This window comes from Pteropus medius, unplaced genomic scaffold (assembly GCF_902729225.1).
Source record: "Pteropus medius unplaced genomic scaffold, Ma_sr-lr_union100, whole genome shotgun sequence".
NCBI classification, from domain to species: Eukaryota; Metazoa; Chordata; class Mammalia; order Chiroptera; family Pteropodidae; genus Pteropus; species Pteropus medius.
Window position 1 is genome coordinate 5107890 of NW_024350325.1, and position 22283 is coordinate 5130172.

Below are 22283 nucleotides of genomic sequence, written 5' to 3' on the forward strand. Positions count from 1 at the left end.
TCCGTTGTATATTTGTAACACAGCTTCTTCATCCAGTCATCTATCGTAGGACACTTTGATTGCTTCCATGTCCTGGCCACTGTGAATAATGTTGCAGTGAACACTGGGATGCATATATCTTTACAGATAAACGTTTTCAAATCGTTTGGGTAGATACCCAGAATAATAGAATATGGTAATTTTATTCTTAATTGTTTGAGGAAACTCCATACTGTTTGTGGAGTAGTGACTGTGCCAATTTGCAGTCCCACTGGCAGCGTATGAGGGTCCCTTTTACCCCACAACCTCTCCAACACTTGTTATTACTTGACTTGTTGATTATAGCCATTCTTACAGGTGTGAGGTGATATCTTGTTGTGGTTTTGATTTGCATTTTCCTAAGAGCTAGTGAAGTTGAGCATCTTTTCATGTCTTTTGGCTGTTTGTATGACTTCTTGGTACACCTATAATTTTATTGAATTTTTTTTTTTTTAGTTCCAACAGATTTTAAGTTGATTCTTTAGCATTTTTTTACATATAGCTTCAACCTTCGTTTTATGCTCTATGGGTGATCCAATTATATCCTTAAGATTTCTATGGATTTCCAGGAGATTTAGATCCTCTGGCCATAGATTTCTGTCACTGTTGAATTCTTCTTCTCTTACATTATATGAAAGTTACTTCCTCTGTCATAACATCCACCCAAATATGGATCTCTATCATTTTCTGTATTTCTTCCTCACTTTGACCCTCTAAGATGCACACATATATTCACACATGATTTTTTATTTTGTAAAGACCCTGCTGAAATTTTAAGATGAATTGTTACCGTGTTACTGAGTTATTCTCTCTTCTGTCTGTTCTCTTTCCCTTTCTCTTTCTTTTAAGAACAACAACCAAAATTATTTCCATCATTAATATGTTTATGTTATCCATTAAAAATATAGGACATATGTTTGTGTATTTTTCTATAAAAAAGGAAAATACAATGGAAAAATGCCTCATTCATTAATATAATTTACATCAGATAATGACATTAAACATGTGGACAGAAGACAATTTTAATTTAGAAAGTTTGGGTTTCTAAATTAAATTTTTTGCAAGACAAAAAATTTAACTTAATTTAGGGCCTTAGTTTTAACTCTCTGTCCTTCAGGGCCATAGATAATCTTGTAATTTTTCACTTTTTTCTTTGTAGTTACAGACCCAAAAAAGAATCGTTTTTTGCTAAAGAAAGGTTAGCTTGACCTATGTAATTCAAGAAAGGAGAAAAGAGGTGAGAGGGAGAAAATATGAGAAATACTGGAGGTATTTGTCAGATTCTTTGAAAGTAGAGAAGAGCAGAAAAAGAATTGTGTATTCAGATTCTTTTCATTGATTTTAAGATATGCAAATACAGATTCTGAGCTGTTAAAATTTACTTATTTTGCTGAATTGTAACTTTGACCCTTACAGTACTCTGAAGTTTAATTTCATGGTTCCAGTCTTTAATTATGTTACAAAAGTATTAATTTAGAAAACTAAATGATTGGGAAATAATGAAGGAGACAATAAGACAATAGTTATTTAATTGTCATCTTTTGTGTGTTCTATATTCACTGCTTCATTCCTACTTATGCTCCAGTTGTTTTTGAAGTAGAAGTTATATTAGCTGTATTTTTTACTGATAAAATATTTAAGTTAAATTTATTTTCTCTCTTTTTTTTTCTAATTTATTAAAATGTAAGTTAGTGAAATATTCTTCAATAAATTTTAGGCGTAGTTAGTAATTGTCTGCCATTTCATTTCTTGCTAGGAACTATTTATAAAGTGAATTATTAAAACAAGCTGCTATAAAGGAGCATCTTCTTCCTGTCTTTTATCCTTTGGTACTTGTGAAAGATAAATAGTGATCTTTTAATACCTGTTTTTTTTTTCTTTTTTTGTTCTCCGTTCTTTTTCTAAGTTTTATTTGGATCTGTTACTTAAAATTATCACATTTTAAAAAGTTTTATTCTGAAGTAAGAAAAGAGAAATTTAACATAATTTATGCAAATGCCTGAACTTTTTGCTTTTTAAAAAATCAGTGCCTATATAGCACCATATCATTCTTGCCCTCTTCATCTATTATTTGCAATCACCATCTCATGTTTCGCCTCACTCAATTTCCTACACTTTTGCTATATTGTCATCTTATTTTGTTCATCAAAAACTGAGTAAGAAACATAGACTCAAAATACTCCTGACCATGCCAGATGACAGATTTATCAAGGAGCGGGACCTTGGGCAATGACCCAAAATAGAAAAAGGCTCTTTTAGAGATATTAATTCAGATATTTTCCCAGTGCTTTACATTTTATTTAGAATAATGTTTAATTAGCTAGAGAGTCAATCAAACATATAACCTTGTATATTATTTCAAAGTTCATGAAATTAATGGACAGTTACATGGTGTATATGGGGAAGTATATAAACTATTATTTTAATTAAGAATTTTATGTCATACCATAATGTTATCACATTTAACTTATTTTTGCTTTAATCATGCTGTTTTGTTGACTATTTTTGTTGTTATGATAGATATGAAAATTAGCTTAATTGCCTAAAAACAATATAAAAAGACTAATTTAGCTAGCTTTTGCTGCAAAAAAAAAAAAGCACTTTTATCCAAAACTAAAAACCCTAAGCGTTAATGATTCCTCTCGATTTTGTGCATTAGCCAGACAGTTTGTACTAACTGATCTGGGACTGGATAATCTAGAACATCAGGCTTGTCTTCATTGCTTATAATGGCTAAGATAGCATTCCATGTTATCTTGTAACCTGTAGGTGGCTGGTCCCAGCTTGATCACATGGTGACAAACTAGTTTCCAGCAGGAAGAAAGGGAAAGCCGCAATGTGCAAATGCTGCTTAAGCCTCTGCTTGTGGCAAATTTGTTAATGTCCCATTAGTACAAATCACTAGGCTGAGCCCATATTTGAGGGATGGAGAAATTGATTCTACCTCCTGACGAGAAAAGAGTAAAGTCATTTTGCAGAAGGACATACATATAGTGATAAGAAGAATCTGTGGCCACTTTGCAGGTACCACAAAGGCTAGTATTATTTCTTATCTTAATAATTCTTTAGCACTTTTTTATTTTACAGTTTATTAGTAGCACTTTCTATGAAACTCTGAATTGTGTATTTAGGTCTTTGTTTAAAAAGAAGTGGACATTTTTTAATTAAACTTAATAAGATGCATATTATTTTTTCACTTAAAATCAGATAAAATTTCTAGATTTTTGCTATTTTAAGATTATAGCAGAACTTTATTTTAAAACAATTAAAAACAATGGCTTTTGGAGATGTGGAAAAACTGCTTTTGATCCGTTAAAAAGTTTTGGTATTGGGACACAATCTTTTCTACAATTTTTATATAAGCAATATAACATTAGAAATATTGAATGCCATGATTATATCAACAAATGTAATTTATGTGGCATTACTGTGACTTATAAGGCATCTATCAAGCTAAACATTACTCATCTCTTTGAATTTATGTGATTATGTTGTTCTTGTGATAGCAATATTGGTAGATTAGTTGTTGACATTGATTGCCATATAAAGATTTATAGCTTGGATTTATATTAAAATAAGCACCACAGACAATAAGATATGTGTTTAATCTATTTTATCTAGAATCTTTATACAATAAAATACCCTAAGCTAGGATAGATTGCTGTAATGCCTTGTAAGTGCTGTTTGTCTCAATACTTAATTTAACGAATTATAGATTTTGATGTGATCACTGTGGAATATCTTCCCTAAGTTGTTATTGATAATTTCAATAAGGCTACAAATCTATTAAACTTGATTTTTTTATTTTTTATATCAGACAATGTCTTACTACTATAATATAACCAAATTATATCCATAATTAATGTGAAAATAGGTGTGCTACTTCTAGAATTATAATTGAATGGCTACAATTATCATTTTACAGTTAAAACAATCTTAAAGTTTAAAATTGTAGCCAGAGAGAACATTTATTAAATAGTTTGGCCACTTTTTCAGGAAGTGAAATAAATCTCGAGAAAGATGATTTATTACCATAGCAATGGGATGAAGTGCCATATGTAATATATATAGTTTAGTTTTTTTCTGGTATAAAAATACTCTCATTATTACCATTTGAAAATGAAATTATGACATTATTCATAGATGACCTTATGATTTTTTTATTCATTTATTCACAAATGTTAATCAGTGTTAAAACCATTGACTATATGAATCGTCATTTTAATCATGGTATTTCAGAGAAACACAAAGAATAAATTGGGAAAGGAATAAATGATAACTGGAGTGGAAATAAGGCCTTTGCTGTCTTTGAAATGTTTTTATTTAAGAAAAAATCATAACCATTTGGCCAACTAAGGAAATGATCTATTTTTAATCTATGTAGATATAATCCAACTCCATTATTATTCTAGTGATAAAAAATAAAAGCCTCTAACATTGTTGTAATTACTATGAAAAATGAGTAAGTCATAATTAAATGAACATGAAGCAAATCTTTTTATTTTTAGAATAAAAATATATTGATTACTATTTTGCTACTTAATGTAATCGGTTACCATTATTTCCACTGACAATCAAGAAGATTGATGTTTCAGGATGTCACGTTGATGTATTTTACTTCATTGGGAGATTTTTTAGAGTCATTCAATTGAAACAAAATATGTATATTTGGAGCACATAATTTTAATTTGGCACTTCTGTGAATCCACTGACTCATTGTTCATTGAGGCAATCTTTGGTTTTCTACTTGGTGTTTGGAGCTTATTATTAGAGGACTTCAAGCCTATGAATACCCAGCAACTGTGTGTGTGTGTGTGTGTGTGTGTGTCTGTGTGTGTGCTTGTGCACATGTTTATGTGCATGCACATGCACACTCACACATGTGCAATGTTAGTTTTTAAATAAATTCATGTTCTTTGTAAGATTTTTAATCTTGATATTTTATTTTTTGAAATGTAAGTGAAAATTATATTTAATTTTTAAAGTAACTCTGTTCTCCATATTTATACTATTCCCCTCATATATGTTTTAGCGAGGGTTAATTAGTTTCCTTTATATAATGTTTCTTAATATGGCTTTACTTTTTAGCTAATTTGAGTATACGTTGGCGTATAATATTCCTTGTAGAAACTAGTTCTACAACATTTCGTGGTTTTAAATAAGACTGTTTTACTCTATATTTAAGATTTTTATTTCTGAAATCATCTCAGACAAAAGTGGCCATCGAATACCTCATGGAGCTATAGCCTTTGATGTGAGTCTTTTAAGATAGATGATAGATAGATGATAGATAGATAGATGATGATAGGTAGATGAAGATAGATAGATAGATATGATAGATAGATAATAGATGATAGATAGATAGATAGATAGATATGATAGATAGACAGATAGACAGACAGACAGACAGACAGGGCCTACCACTAAGAAGGAGAACTTGAGCCAGTGGTCAGAGTGAGAAGCTCAAACATGACTGAAACTGGAAAGAAAGTTTGGGGTCATGTTGGTAGTACTTATGAACTTGAATCAAGAATTTAGATTTTACTCACTGAAAAATAAGGAGCCATTAGATACTTTTCAAGAGTTTAAATGACTTAGAATTTTATTTGAGAAGAGGGTTCTGGTAAAAACAATATTTGAAGTACATGATAAATATACCTTAAAATATTTTGATCACTTTAAAAGATTTTACCAAAGCTTTTAAGTTATTCATGTTAATATATTTTTTTTTTTACTTTTCTAACATTTAATCAAATACGTTTGGGGGCAGATATATTACATTGAATAAATAGAGGTTTTTAATAAAGTAAACTGATGTCAAGAAAATTATCATTATTTTAGAAGAATTAAAGTTGAAACACCAAGAAATAATATCTCTCATTCTAGATTTCATGTTAAACCTATTTTAGAAAGTCTAAATTTTATTCTTTTGATAAAAGGCTTCTGCGAGATTTGGTATAGTGTGCTCTACAAAGGATCAAAATAAAAATAAGACAAAGGTGTAAATAGATAACATTTTCTAGTTAACTACAGAAGGAGTTAGGCTTTTTAGAAGTTGTGAGATTTGAATCCCTATTCAGGTAGACATTGTATTACAAACTTCCACAAGCCTGTCTTTTTTCCACCAGAAAGCATGGATCAGCTCCATGCAGAAGAGGAGAAACTCTAAAGAAAGATATGTACAGACTCTTCTTTTAGTTTAAATAACGTGTACATTAGGAAATTTTATGCATAGATCTGAACAAGGTAGTTTTAAGTGGTAAAAATAGATGAACTAGATACAATGAATGAACATATAGTAGGTGTTTAATAATTGGATAATGATGGTGATGATGATAATGGTGATGATGAGTGAGTTCCTTGTATATCTAAGTCAATTCACACATTGGTAGCTGAGGAGCAGAATGTTGGCTACATTAGAAATTGCTAGCTGTATCTTTCCTGATCTAGTGTTGACCACATCTTCACTCTAACTTCACTTCTGAACATTACCTTTCAGATCCACATTGTTTTGGCTACCATTAAGATTTATGTAGTGAAAGTGTCCCTGTTACTGCAGATCCTCTTCTCTGAGGCTCAACACTCCACCTCTTCATCCCCTCTGTGGTTAGAATTCACGGTAGCCACAAAAGATCTGTGATTTTTTTCTCACTTACTCTTTTCTTTTTTGTGGCAATTTGCCTCAAGAACAGTACTGGGGAACTAAATATTTTAATGACCATTACATATTGGTATGAACGGAATATTGGCAAAGCTTAATATGATTTTCTTTCTTCTGTCTGAGTGTGTTATTAAAGCAGTTGTGGTCTTTACACAGAAAATGAAGGCCTAAATTACATAGTTCTTATTCTTGGTTGTGGGGAAAGCCCAGCAAAGATAGTGCTGACTTTTTTTTTTCTTAAAAAAATACATATGATAAATAATTCTGATGTAGTCAATTTTTCCTGGAATCTTATATAATAGAAAGATAATTGAGAAAACATGCACACTAAGAGTTATATAATTCCACAAATAGGAAGATATTGCAAAGTTAAACTATACGTTAGAGTCATGTTGAGTTTAGAAAACTATTATCATGAAAACAGGATGAGAACTGGTTTTTTTTTTGTTTCTTTATTGTTTGTATATTCCATAATTTAAGATATATTTTAATCTAATTTATTAGTGAAACAACTAATATCCCTAATAGTGAAAACTATCTTGAAAAAAAAAGACCAAACATGACCCAAATCAGCCTCTGAAAGGATTGATATAATAAGTCTCTCACTTTATCTGCCTAACATAAAAAATAGAAAATCTTTTCTGGTGGAAGATGTCGTTTGTAGGTACCTTTCATAAACCTTGCATACAATGACCAACATAAACATAAATATTAGTGGACATGCAGAGAAGCAAAAATGTGAACAAAAATCAAGAGAAAATCAGACATCAGGATAAACAGATGATCTTATCATTGGAGTAAGCAGAAAATGTCAACACTCTATATCTAAAAACATGGATAATTTGAAAACGAAAAGAAGAAAAAGAAAAAGATATACTGTGTGCATAATAACTGAAAGCAGATCAGTATAGCTATATTAAAATCAGACAAATTCTACTTTAGCATAAGAATAATATCACCAGAAAAGAAAAGAGAGACATTTCTTAAAGAAAAAATCAATTCAAAGAAAGATAAAACAACCATTAATTTACATATGCCTAATATTTCAAAATGTATAAAGCAAAAGTCGAAAGAAATGAAAAGAGAACTTAAATAAGCAAAAAAAAAAATAGGGTTAAACAAGAAAAACTCTATTAATGTTTTGATTTGATAATTTTGGAATATAAACTGTAATTTATTCAGAGCCTGACACATTTTTTGTAAATAAAATTGTAGTAGGACACAGCCATACTCACTGGTTTATGTACTGTCTATGGCTGGTTTTGTGCTACTACAATAGAACTGAGTAGTTGTGACAGAGACCATATGGCCCACAAATTTTAAAATATCTACAATTTGGCCTTCTGCAAAAGAAGTTTGCCAATACTTGTGTTAGATCAATGTATTTCAGGAATGTTAAAAATCCTAAATTTAAAAATTTTGCCATGATTATATAAGAATATTACTGTTGTTTTTAATACATACTTCAACTTTTAGTGTAAAAAATATGATATACTCAAGGTACACTTGAATGATTCCAGGAAACATAATTTTTATTTATATATGGAAACATTATTGAGAAGATTAGAGGGAAGGTATCCAGTGCACATGTGAATGACTTAGCATTTTTTCAAGTAGTAAAACTTTATCAGCTGAATAAGAAAAATTAAATACTCTCATCCCTCGAATTCTCTTGAAAGAGAGTTTATAGTGGTATTCTGAAATAATTAAGACAGAGGAAAAGGGATGAACAGTTTCTGAAAAGTAAAAGAGGTTAAAAATTAATTGAGCGGACTGGGAAAGAAGGCTTTTTGAGGACGGTTAGTATGATTACTGGGTACTATTAAGGTTCTACTTGAGTTTGGGTAATTGCGAACCCATAATGATATCAGTCTCCTTGTTTGTGTAATTATTTACAGTAATTTTCAGTCATTGTAACTGAAAAGGGCATAGAGAAATATGAGGTAGAGTTAATTCAATGTTGGCATTTCTTAGTCTATTTCAACAAAGGGAGGAGTAGCACTTTGAAAGAAAATGATTACAATGATGAACTAGGGAAATAGGATATGAAAAAAAGGAAGCATAGTAAGAAATCATGACTGGATTTGGAGAAAATGCCATTCGAAGGTTTGGAGGTCTTGATAAAATGAAAGTAAATATTGCAGTAGGCCCACTGGAGCGAGTGAAATGGTGATGAACAGAGTGTGGAAAGCTTCATTTATTATTTTGAAGGTCTATTATTATGTGACCATAGAAGTTGATGGCTGAGAAAGAGTTGAAGAAAAGCAATTGCAAGTGGAGAGGTAAAATGAATGAGACACTAGGTGTTCAAAACACCAAGAATGCTCACAGGAATACAAAAGAAGAAAGTGAGTTGTTTTATAAAATATTCCTGAATATGAGTGTGTGTGTGTGTGTGTGTGTGTGTGTGTGTGTGTGGAGTTATAGTAGGAATGACCAAGTCATAGCTATAATGGCATAAATGAGGACAGGAAGGGAATGGAATAAATTGATGACAGGATTCTCAAAAGTATATGGATTTTTAGGAGGAAAAAAATGATAGTGTGACTGTGAAGCAGACATATATAATGTACCTTCTGACTCTAAACTATATGGTATTTGACTATAAACTATATGGTATTTGAGAGTTAATATATTTTAGAGAAAGATGAAAGGGAATTCGTATCTTTAGGGGCTAATCAGAATTCAATTAAAACAAAAAGGGACAATAATGTACAGTACATAAGAAAGTTTACTTAGCTTTTCCACACCAGAGCTGTGCTTGGCCTGCAGGTCTATGGTGGGCCACGGACACAAGTCTCTGTTCCGCAGGATGGGGTTTGTTAAAGTTGTCAAGAATAAGTCCTACTTCAAGAGACACCAAGTGAAATTTAGAAGATGACAAAAGGGTAAAATGCTTGGTAATCCAGGATAAAAATAAGTACAACACACCCAGATACGGGATGATAGTTTGTGTAACCAACAGCGATATCATTTGTCAGGTTGCTTATGCCCATATAGAAGGAGATGTGATAGTTTGTACAGTTTATGCTCATGAACTCCCAAAGTATGGTGTGAAAGTTGGCCTGACAAATTATGCTGCAGCATATTGTACTGGCCTGCTGCTGGCCCACAGGCTGCTCAATAGGTTTGGCATGGACAAGATCTGTGAAGGCCAAGTGGAGTTGACCAGAGATGAATACAATGTGGAAAGCGTTGATGGTCAACTTGGTGCCTTTCTCAGCTATTTGAATGCAGGGCTTGCAAGAACTACTACTGGAAATAAAGTTTTTGAGGCCCTGAAAGGAGCTGTGGACAGAGACTTGTCTATTCCTCACAGTACCAAACGGTTCCCTGGTTATGATTTAGAAAGCAAGGAATTCGGTGCAGAAGTACGTTGGAAGCACATCATGGGTCAGAACGTTGCAGATTACATGCATTACCTAATGGAATAAGATGAAGATGCTTACGAGAAACAATTCTCTCGATACATAAAGAACAACGTAACTCCAGACCTGATGGAGAGAAGTATAAGAAAGCTCATGCTGTTATATGAGAGAATCCAATCTATGAGCAGACGCCTAAGAAAGAAGTTAAAAAGAAGAGGTGGAACCATCCCATAATGTCTTGGGTAGCTCAGAAGAAGGCCAGCTTCCCCAGAACCCGGGAATGAGCTTTTGAGAGCTAATAAACCAAACTAAAATTTTCTATTAAAATTTTTTCATATAAAGACAGTAATAAACTTATTGAGCAAGCAAAAGAAAAGTTTACTTAGATCCTTCACATAGTTGATGTGAAATCAACATTTATTAAATATCTTGTCTTCATATTATGAAAGGAATAATAAAAGATTGTTTACTCCCTTTAACCGGAGCCAATAAGGCTTGAAGACCAGTTTGGTATAGATTAAGCTGAATATAGCTAGTAATATCAATGTTTATAGGAGGAGATTGGTGACTTTTAGAACTACAGAACAAATTCAATATGTTGAATTTGAGATGCACAAAGAATTTTATGATTCAGGGACAATCTTATGTCTCAAGACTCTTAGATATACATGCATATATTTCTTTAAAATATGTTTAGTTGGGTTTTTTGTAATAAAATGTCATATCCCAGTTCCTTCTATGTGTTCTGCATTGATCCGAAGAGTCCTTGTAGCTCTTTCAGATTATATGTTGTTAATTCAAAAAGAATACTTTTTTGATGCATATCTTTTTAAGCAAGTTGATATACCGTGGTCATCTTGTTTCCATTTATCTAGTGTTTAGATTTTGTGGATCTCTAGGTAGTACATAAATATGTATTCCACTTTTTAAAATTCAGCTACATTTTTGGGGTAGTGAAGCAATACTTTTTTTCATTCGATTCTCAGAAGTTTGTGATATAAAAAAGTTAGGAATCTACCTTAGTGGATAAAATATTGCATAAAATGAAAAATAACAGAAAACTTAAGATAGTGGGAGAGAATAAAACAAATAGTAGATTGAACATTACTTTAAATAATATGCATAAAGCACTTTGACATATTGCCTTGCACACAAGAATTTATGCAAGAAATTTTTAATAGTGTGTGAACTTATCTAATTATAATAACTAATGAGATATGTACATTTATGGCAGTAATAAAACTAGAAAATTTAGTGTCATGGTTTCTCTATTCTACATTACCATCTTGAGTACATCCATTTTATTAAATGATAAAACTGGGACTCCATCTCAAGAATGTGTCTGCAAATTTTTTTTGGTCTAATTACAGTATTGAAATCATATAAGGTCTCTAAATTTATAGAGACCTTATAAAATATACAGTAGTAGAGGAAAACTTTGTATAATCTGGACTAACATCAACCTCATTTAAAGAGGGATATAATTATAAAAATATAAGAACCACTTTTATTCTCTATGTTAATTGATGATATTCTCTTTTCTTATATATTTTCTTTCTGTCATATTCCCGTTCCTGCCTCCATGTATATGATAATCATATTTGATACAAGCTCGGTAAAGAAGGTAAAGAATATGGATTTAGAACACTAGAGAAGGTGAAATTAATAGCAAGAGGACTAAAAACATAAGTTTCTTGTTGGAAAGATGTTTAAAGTCAATTTCACTCAAATTTTCTTTCCAACCACAGAGGAATCAACAGTAATAATCATAAGTAATTTTGTTTTTAATATTTAGGAAAACAATATGTAAACTCTTAAGTGCCATTAAAACACCATCAGAGATTAGAGATTCAAGGGCTCAGGAACAAAAGTACTAAGGGAATTCAAAGCAATATTTGTCTTAGAGTCATATTTTATATAGATATAATGTTAATGATGAAATTGTATTTAGTCCAATCCATTAGAAAATTTAGCGATAGCAATATTCTTTACTTTCAAAGAGAATTTAATAGTTATATAAAGAATTTAATTTTACCTTGATATTACAGAAACATCTAATCACCTTGAGTCTTTCTTACTCTGCTATGTGTATTACATTAACTAGATTTATATCCCTACTTTTTTTTGAAAGTGTGAATGTTAGTATGATGATTTCCATATCTTATTATATCAGAACACACAGACCACTCATTTATATAGATTCAAAGTAGAACAATCCTAGTTATCATCCATAGCATTATGTTATTATAATTGACAATGATGAAAGATTATTTATGTGGTTCTCTGCTTACAAGAGTACATTAACTTTTTCCTAATTCAAATTTAATCTCATTTAAACAAAATCTCAATTGTCAAAATGAAAGTTATTCATACTGCAAATTTCCTTTTCAAATGCTAAGATTAGCTTTCTCCTGTTATCTATGTAAGATAATATATATGGCTTTACCTACTAAAAGTTATGCAGTGAAGGTAGCTTTATCTAATTATTGTGGTATGATGATATCTGCTTTAGTTAGGGATTCTTTAGTCATCTTTGCTTTTTTTTGTTCTTAATAAAGTAGATATTCAAAATTTATTTTTATTGTAAAGAAATCAAAGAGATTTAGAGTCATCTGCCCCAGTCTGCTTGTTTTCTTTGGTATACAACGGGTTAAAAAGAAGTTTAATCTAGAAAAAATTCCTCTACAGAGTTCAAAATCGTATGTATATTGTAACCTATAGTTTTCAAAAACCTGGTTGTCTACGGTTGGGGTTAAGAAATAAAAAACAAGATATTGATGAATTTTAATTTTTAAAATATTTTGCAAAGTTTATAAAGGTATGTTTTAGCTAGAATCTTTATCTAAATTCTTGACAAAAACCAAAGGTGAATGCACATGACTAGTTTTTGTACATTCCTACAAAAAATAGCATATTATACCTTGCAGCTTTTCAATTATTTGTTTGCATCTGTATTCAACATGCCCTGTAAATTTTATTGCACTGGCCATAGATAGTTACTGTTACTTTTGTAACAAGCATAGAACATCCACAAGGTTGAAATCAGAAAATAAAGTTGAAGTTTATTGAAATTTAAGGAATGACTGCGTAGTGATATACAGAAACAAGAAAATAAATTGACCTTGTTCCTTATAAAACGTACAAGAGTTATTAATAAATAAGCCAAGCTGTCCTTCAGTTCCTTTTCAAATAGAGAAAATTTAGATTATTAATATCTATATGCTTAAATATTATAAATCCCTAGTAACATGGGTGTGCTATATTAATGTTTACTTAAAAATATTGTTTCAGCAAGCATCAATGTCAGTGTTATGACTGAGGTTTTATGTAGACATTTAAAAATTTCTACAATAAAAATTTAATAAAAACAAAGAATTTTTAAATGTCCTTCCATCACCAGATACTTGACCCCCTTTACACCTCCCCTCTTCCCACTTCCCTCTGGTAACCACTAGTCCACCGTCCATGTCCATGAGTCTCTGTTTGTTTGTCATGTTTTTTTGTTGCTTTCAAATTTATATCTCACATGTGAATAAAATCATATGGTTCTCAACATTTTCTTTCGAACTTATTTTCCTTAGAATGTTAATCTCAAGATTCATCCATGTTGTTTCAAATGACAGTATTTCATCTTTTCTTATGGCTGAGAAATACTCCATTGTATATATGTACTACATCTTTATCCAGTCATCTGTTGAAGGGCACTTAGCTTGTTTCCATGTCTTGGCCACGATGAACAACACTGCTATGAATATCGGGATGCGTGTATCTTTAAGGATAAATGTTTTCAAGTTTTTAGGGTAAATACCCAGAAGAGGGATTGCTGGGTCATATGGTAATTTTATCCTTAGTTTTTTGAGGAAATGCTATACTGTTTTCCATAGTGGCTGTACCAATTTACATTTCCACCAGCAGTGTATGAGGAATTTTTTAGTACCAATAATTATTCAAAAAATTATAAGCTAAAAATATATGTACATTTTGAATTAAATGGAGAACTAATATAGGCTGCTGATACTCTCCCTGAAAATTCAACCCAAGAGACATTCCAGAAAGAAGACAGGTTTATGAAATCTGTAACTGACTAGAAAAGCTATAATAACACAGTTATCAAATGAGCATGACAGCATTTCAATAAAACTTCATCCAAGGACATTTAAATTTGAATTTTATATAATTTTCATGCATCATAAAAGATCACTCTTCACTTGATTTTTAAAAATATTTAAAAATTTTTAAAAATTTTTAAAAATATTTAAAAATTTTTAAAAATTTTTAAAAATATGTAAAAAGTATTTCTTATTTGTGGGCTGAAGAAAAACAAACAGCTGGCAGAATTTGTCAAGAAAGCTGTAATCGATTGATTCCTAAGCCAAAAGGAAAAAGACCAGATCTATAGTGTCTTCCAAAAGTCATCAGGAGTGACTGAAAAAGAAAAGAATTAGAAAAAGTTGAGATATAAAGTAAAAATAAATAAATAAGAAGATTTAGCTAGCTAACTATGTATTTACCTAACTATATATTTAATATATATTCACAATTCACGTGGTGATTATTTTCAGGGATAGAGATTTAGAGTACTTTTTTAGTTTTTGTCATTGTGGTGGTCATTCCGTTTTTCAAAAATTCCTATAATGAACATACTGTATTTTTATTATTAGGAAATAAGACCATTTAAATCTGGAGGAAAAAAATCTGAACTCTAAATTATTTAATATCTTTTTAAATTTTTTTCCTTATGTATATCAAGTAGTCATAAGTTTTAATAACATAGCTTGAGAGGAGTATGGAACCTTAAGTTTCAGACCAATGCATCTCAAAATAGCCATAGTCAGAAAGTGTTTGGACAGTATAGCACTCATCTGTCATACATTTTAAAAGAATAAAATATACCTACATGTTTTTTTTTTTCTTCGAAAAGTATACCTAGTCAGTCCCTGAATTTTCATTTTCAAAAATTAATTGAGTAGCTGCAGTTTGATGATCAGAAGCTGAAAGAACAGTTTATTACTGTTTAGTGGGCTAGACAAGCACCTCTTCAGATTAAAAAACAACAAACTCAGAATATTGTAAATTTCTGTATAGGAGATTCAGTTTCATTAGTAACCCTGATGTGATCTCTTCAACATCACCGTCCTTCCCCACCAAACATCTCTGCAGGATGATGCATGATCCATTACAAATGCTAGCACTTCTTTTCCTAAAAGCAAATGACTACTAATCATGGTAACCACGCGTCACAAAAAAAGGAAAAGGTTATCTTTGACCAAAAAGCTACTAAGAACAAGTGAATAACATAAACATTAAGAAATATGGTCTCCTTTTTAACTTGTTCATCAGATTGGCAGAGTCTACTTTGCAACACTCCCTTTTTGCCATGACTGCCACCCAGTAATTGGTAGTCTACCAACTATTTCTGACTAGAGTCTAGAAAGAAATTCCAGGCCAGGGCTCTGATAATAAGATCACACACATATGATCTCCAACTCCAGTGACTAATTTTGCTCATTTCTTTGTTCGAAGCAGTTTAAAAGGGTTTGTTTGTTTGTTTGTTTTTTAATTGGAAGCTGATCACCTGTTTACTCTTGGTTGGTCAAATCAAGGATGATGTAGAATTTCTTCCTCCAATGCAAGCAAACAAAATCACACAAATAAACCAGCCATCTAAGGTAGACAGATCTTAGGAGACATTGGCTTTTGCATGTTGGTGTCATGAAAAGCCATGAGATATAAGTAGAGTAATGGGTTCTGTTTATGCTTCACCTTCACTCCATGCATTTGCCTAGCACGCTGGCCAGACAGATCCTAGAAATTGGTTGAATTAGTTTCCAGTTATGAAGTTCAGTCTTTACGGCTGTACTGCTGCTGCTGCTGCTCGCACTACTGCCTCAACTGTTCATAAAAGAGCTTATAAAAACTCCATTCTTGACATTGCCTGACAAATGATCACTGTGAGTTTGACTGACCAAGTTCTAATGGAGTTCTGGCTTCCTTAACAGCTGTCTAAAGAGACCTGGTATCACAAGCCAGGAGTGTAGGGGTGTTAAAATCTTGTGGCACAGCCTTTGATCGGTAGGAGATAGGGAACCAGATAAGTACTGCTCCTAAAAGATGATTGTCCTCAGATATCACTGTTCATAAGGCTTCTATGACAATAGATGACTATCAGTGATCATCTAGGTAACTATTCTCATTATATTTTCTTCCTTCTCCCATATCCCTCAGTGCTTTTTCTTCCCTGTCTCTTACTCTCCAGGGACTGATAACACTCCTTAACAAAATATTAGCACATAATCTTTCACCTCGGGCTCTGATTTCTAGATAATTCAACCTAAGATAAATAATTAAGATTAAATTATATAGCAAGAACAAAAATGGAGTAATATTTTCCTATTGTTTCATTTTAAAGTGACATGACTTCATGAAATATCTAGACTGAGAACTAGAGACATATCTTTAAAACATCAATTTATAAGGGGAGAGACATGGTATTCTAGTTTATGATAGCAATTGCCATAATTTTGTGGGCTGAAGACTACCTTGTGGATTATTAAAGATATTTTTCAGAGGTTTATGAATATTCTGAGTACATCACAAACACAAAGTTTTATTTAGAGATAGATCACAGCAGAACACCAGCTTCTTAATTATGATGTCTTAATGGGGTTTTGCTAACTGATAATAACTTAATAACCTTAGTGTATTTAAAAGATTTAGCTTTATACCAGGAAGATTATACCCAAAGATACCTAGCTCATTGGCAGAACACATGCTGCTTGGAAAATAGCAATCTACAGAATATAGAAACCTCTGAGAGTTTGTTATCACTATTTCACAATATTTCATCCTCATTTAAGGCCTTTTTAACTTAACATAAATTGCCCAATAACCAGAAGTAGTTGATCAGGAGAATCTTAACATACCCACAGTATTGATTATATGCATACTTTTACCATTGAGATCATTATGCTTACTCTAGTCTTAGTTTGACTATGTTTGGAGGTTTGAGTAGAGAATCAGACCACTTAGATGTTGTAATATTATAGTGACTATTAAATTTCTTAAAAATAAATGGAGCTAATAAATATTATACAATTTATGCAGTTAATCCTTCCATCACATTATCCCCCCATTCGTGTTCCAGATGTTATTCTTGTCATGCTTTTTTCCTCCCACCAACGTACTAGCACTTTAACAACTTTTATTTTATATATTTTTGTAATTATTTGTTGATTGATTATAATAAAGAAACTACTCTTTAGTCAAGTTAAAACTTATGTAAACAAATAATATAGAGTGATACATGCATTAAGAACATATGGTCTGGAGTTAGCAGAAATGAGGAAGTGAGTATTTCTGAGTGGAGTTGTAAAATATCTTTTGTATTGGCACTTAAAATTTACCAGGTAAACAAGAGAGAAAGTATTCCTTGCAAAGAAAATAGGCTTACACAAATTGAAAATTATGAAAGAACATGGCCCAATCTGTAATCTCTTTGTGATGAGTACTGTTGAACTTCAAGAGGGTAAATAAAAAATGGAGAATAATTCAAGTCAGTGATGATGAGTTAGACAAATGTCACATTGCAAAAGTCGGTTGTGTCATTCTGGAGAATTTGGACTTTATGCAGTATGTGAGAGGAAACTAGAAATGGGTTAATAGAATAAAATTATCAAATTTGAATTTTTAGAATAATACCCTTGAAGACAGTATAAAATACTGATTAGAAGGAAAAGAAAATATAATAGAGAAATAGTTATGAATGTTTTAGAATAGTCCAAATGAGGGGTGAACACCTAAATTTAGTCAGCGGATAAAAAAGAGATATGGAGTGGGGCAAAGATTTCCGTGATAGAAAAGATGTAAAATTATTAGGACTTGGTGAAAAATTTGGTATTGAACTCATGGGAGAGAAATAAATCAAGAATCACTTACGTGTTTCTGAGAACACATGCTACAGGATCTAAATTAACAATCACTTCAATCATTTCAAAAAAGCACAGTTATTGAATACCTGCTATGTTTCAGTCACTGTGATAAGCTCTGGGAATGCTAAAAATGAACACTATATGTTCTGTAAGAATCTATGACAAGATGATTAAATGGAATTGTTTTAATCTCAGTCTCAGTTGAGACCCCAAGAAAATACACACCCCATTCCAAAGTAATAAATGAGACTACCACACAGGACTTGCAAGAGGCATAGGGAAATAATTTATACTACTCATCATACCCACCAAACTGAGGATACGTAAATACAGGATTCTGTAAAAGCAGAGAAATTTTAGAGAGCTGGTCCCCAAGGGAGAAGAGTGTTCACCTCTAGCACAGGGTGTGGCTCCCATTGGAGGATGTGATATATGACCCACAGAACTTAGGAGACATAGTGCATCAGTGTTTGGCTCAGGCCTGAGAGATTTAAAAGGTGATAAGGATGACCTTAACTCACAGAATTTGGTAGACAAAGAATACTGAGTGATTTCCCTGAGCTAGATGTTGGAACTCTGTGAGTGAGAGGTAGCTTAAGGCTTCTTACATTAGCAAAAGAGATAAAGTAACCCATACAAAAGTGGATCCCAGGATTCCCAGCTATAAGGAAACCATTTCAATTACTAGCTGAAGGAGAAGTATTCTGCTTCATAAAGGATCCTGCAGAGGAGAGATCCCCACACTTGGGAGGTGTCTCTACTGAATCAAGGAAACGAGTGTTCCACAATAACCAGAGAGTTGCCTCTGAGCACTTGCCATGGGCCTAAAGTGGGAACTCCAGCCCAGAGCAGTATTATGAAGTGACATCGTTTGCATTTTCTTTGTTTCTTCCCTGTCCTCCCCCTTGTTCTGATACTTAGGAAAAGAAAAAGGAAGAGTAGAAGTACTGAGTAGTTAGAGAGGAAGGAACTATATCTCTCCTTAACTGTGGAGGCAGTTGGTATCAGCAGGCCCCAGCTGAGGGAGAAGAGAGAAGGTTTCAGGCTTTTGAATCATACAGCTGATTAAATACATTAATTATTACAAAAAGAACTTTTAATTCTCTGAGAGTATCCTGAAAATTAACTGGGCTTTCAATAGATTTTATTCAAAGAGACAGGGAAATTTTGTGGTTCTGAGTGAGTTAGAATAGGCATTGGATCTAATTTCACTCTATGGGTTTGTATTTGGTTTCCATAATGATTAGAAATCTTGCATTTGAAAAATGTCCAAATATTTGATCTTGATTAGTTAGCTGTGAAATTTAACCATGCATCAAGAGACTTAGATATTAGATCTGAACTGTGTTACTGTGGGCACAAGTTCACACCACCTAGTTTTCTGCGTTCTTATGTGTACAATAAGGAGTCAAACTGGATGATCTCTGTGATGTGTCACTTTCAGTTCTAAAATTCTGAAAATGGATAATGTTGCTCTGATAGATTTCATTTGTTTAAAAGACGGTAAAGAATGGACAAACTTGAAATAAGGGTATGAGCTGCCAAAAGTAAAGGGAGCCAGTGAATTTGGACCTCATTTTCTACTTTACACAATGCTCAGAGTGTTGTTGTTTTGTTGTTGTTGTTTTTATTATTACCTCACCGCAGTTTATATAATAATATCTGTCTCATGTGAATGCTTGAGAAGCATGAATACAAACTGCAAATAGTGAATTTTTGTGAGGAAACAAAGGTACAGAGAAAGGACACATTTGATGTTGTTGAAATAAATGTTTAGGAAGTCCCCAAATGAACACCATTTAAAATAAAACTAGATTTTGAATACATTTCAAAGAGATTTTCATATATAATAGCATTGTTAGAAACTAAGAGGATCCGATGTTCAATCTTGGAAAAACTACAAAAGTTTTAATATTTTATAACTTAAACCTGTGCTCTAGAAACAAGTTCTGTTTGGTTTCATCAAATGTTTCTAAAGCCCATCAGAATTTGCAGCAAATGGCTTGTGCATAAATTAGTAAGATGAAATATTTATATAAACCAACTGTTTCTCTTGTGCAGATCTAATCATAAACTTTAAGAATGCTGAAAAATAATCAGGTGTTTAATTCGCTTGCAATTTCTAGTGAATTCCTCACTCTATTATTATTATATTTTTATAAATTTATCTATTTAAATTAGTTTCAAGTATACAGTACATTGGTTAGACATCTATATTGTTCATAAAACGATCCCCCCAACTATTCCCTCCCACCCCTGGCCCTCCACTTAGCCATCACATTAATGTTAATTGCATTCTGTCTGCCGTGCTCCCCATCCCCGTGCCCAACTATCAACTACTAATTTGTACTTCTTTAATCCTTCACCCCATTTAATACTTTATTTTTTTCTGCCAAATATTTGAAATAAGATTTACTTTACTATAATTTAAAGAAACAACATTTTAGGGAATCGTGTGCTTAAAATTTTATACCAACATATGCAAATAAAATCTCCAGAAAAAAAATCTCAAGAATAAAACCTCAAATAAATATTATAAGACTAGAATATACTTAAAAAAAGATTTAATAAAAGAAAGATAGCCTGAAGAATCTTCCTCTGATGCCTGTTTCTAACAAATGGCATCAGGAGAGAAGAAGGCCATCTGTCTCAATGTTTGCTTGTTAGAAATTTGCAGGTATATTTGCTAAAAATCATCCATCTTTCTTGTAAACTAACCAAAATAATTTAACTACTTTTAAATTTCTAAGATATAGTATAGAGTAGTGAAGTTGCTACATTTTTTTGAGCTGAGATAACACATTAAGTAAAGTGTTTTGTTATACATCCCTTGAGAAGTTATTACAATGCTCATTAATTTTATACTTAGTATTCAGGCTGCATTTGATATTGCCTGTGTTTCTTTTCTTTGTTAAGGACAAATTCTGCAATAGTTTACCAACACACATGATCGTAAGTTATTATGTATGTTATCCCATATCTTTGTATTTTCTTGGTTGAAGATTCAAGCTAGAATATCTATATATTCAAAATCTTTAAACATAAGGATTGGAAATAGTGTGGCAATATAGTTAGACATTATGATTTATAATATTAAAAATTCACATTTAAATGTCATTACGTGGACTGGGAAAAGCTCACCAGGAGATTTGACGAGCACTAATTTCTTGACATACCCTGGGAGAATGCAAGAAATTGAATTGGATGTCTATCGTAGGGTTCTTCGAGTTGAAGAGATGTGTGGCAAATGAGCACACATTTCAGGAAGAATAAGAGAGAGGACTTCTTCAATTCAAAACCAGAGACATTTTACTGAAATATAAAGGAAGAAAAAGTTAAGTCATTCTCAAAGTGCAATATCATTATTGTAATTAAAATGTAAGCACTAGGCCTAGGGCTAAGCAACTAAGAAGACTAACACATAAGAAGAAACATTTTTATTATTTTTATTTTAATTAGTATTTGTTCCTTTATAAATAGTTTACTCCTATTTAAAATAACAGCCTTAATGAACGTAGTCATTGAGGAAAAGCTTTTCATTGTGAGACTTAGATGATGAAAACATTCCTCAAATAAAATTGGAAGATTCTGCAGCAATCTCACTTTACTTAAATGTAAACTTCATTTATTTTTAATTTCACATTTACACTGATACATTTAAATTGATGGAGAGAAGGAAAAATGGCTTGTTGTCATCCTCTCCTTTAAGAGCTAATCCAAATAATTTCTGAAACAAAACTTTTCACATATCACCTTAGGTTACAAGTCAAGATATAACTATTTAAAAGTAAGATTTGATTTCTACCATAGTTTCTTCTATCCAACATAGGTCAAAGCTGAGGTTATAGCCAGTTGTTCACCAATATTATAAATAAAGCATTAATATTTCAAGATACATTTAGTATTCTCTAGTACCTCAGAAACATCTAGTAGTTTATAATTAGGTTGAATATAATTTATTCTCCCGACCAGGACATGTTAAAGTTTGAAAAGTTTTCCAGCTACTACTGTGGTATGCAAGAGCCTACTCCTAGGGACTTGAAGAGATGATTATGCATTTTTTTCACAAACAGAATAAGCTATCCAAAAATTCCTACAGAACCACAACAAAACTCTGAATAGCTAAAACAATCTTGAGTAGGAAAAACAAAGCTAGAGACATAACATTTCCTGATTTTAAACTGTATTACGAAGTACAGTAATCAAAAGAATATGGTACTGGAATAAAAACGATGCATAGGTCAATGGAACAAAACAGAGAGCCTTGAAATAAACCCAGATATATACAGTCAACTAATATTTGACAAG

General features: G+C 31.8%; 1 protein-coding gene and 1 pseudogene across 1 annotated transcript in view; both read left to right on the top strand.

The window, feature by feature from the left end:
* SGCZ (sarcoglycan zeta) overlaps positions 1-22283 on the top strand; it is a 541352-nt gene that overhangs the window by 433094 nt on the left and 85975 nt on the right. The gene's annotated exons all lie outside the window — the stretch shown is intronic.
* Positions 9482-10346, top strand: LOC120583840 (60S ribosomal protein L5-like; annotated as a pseudogene).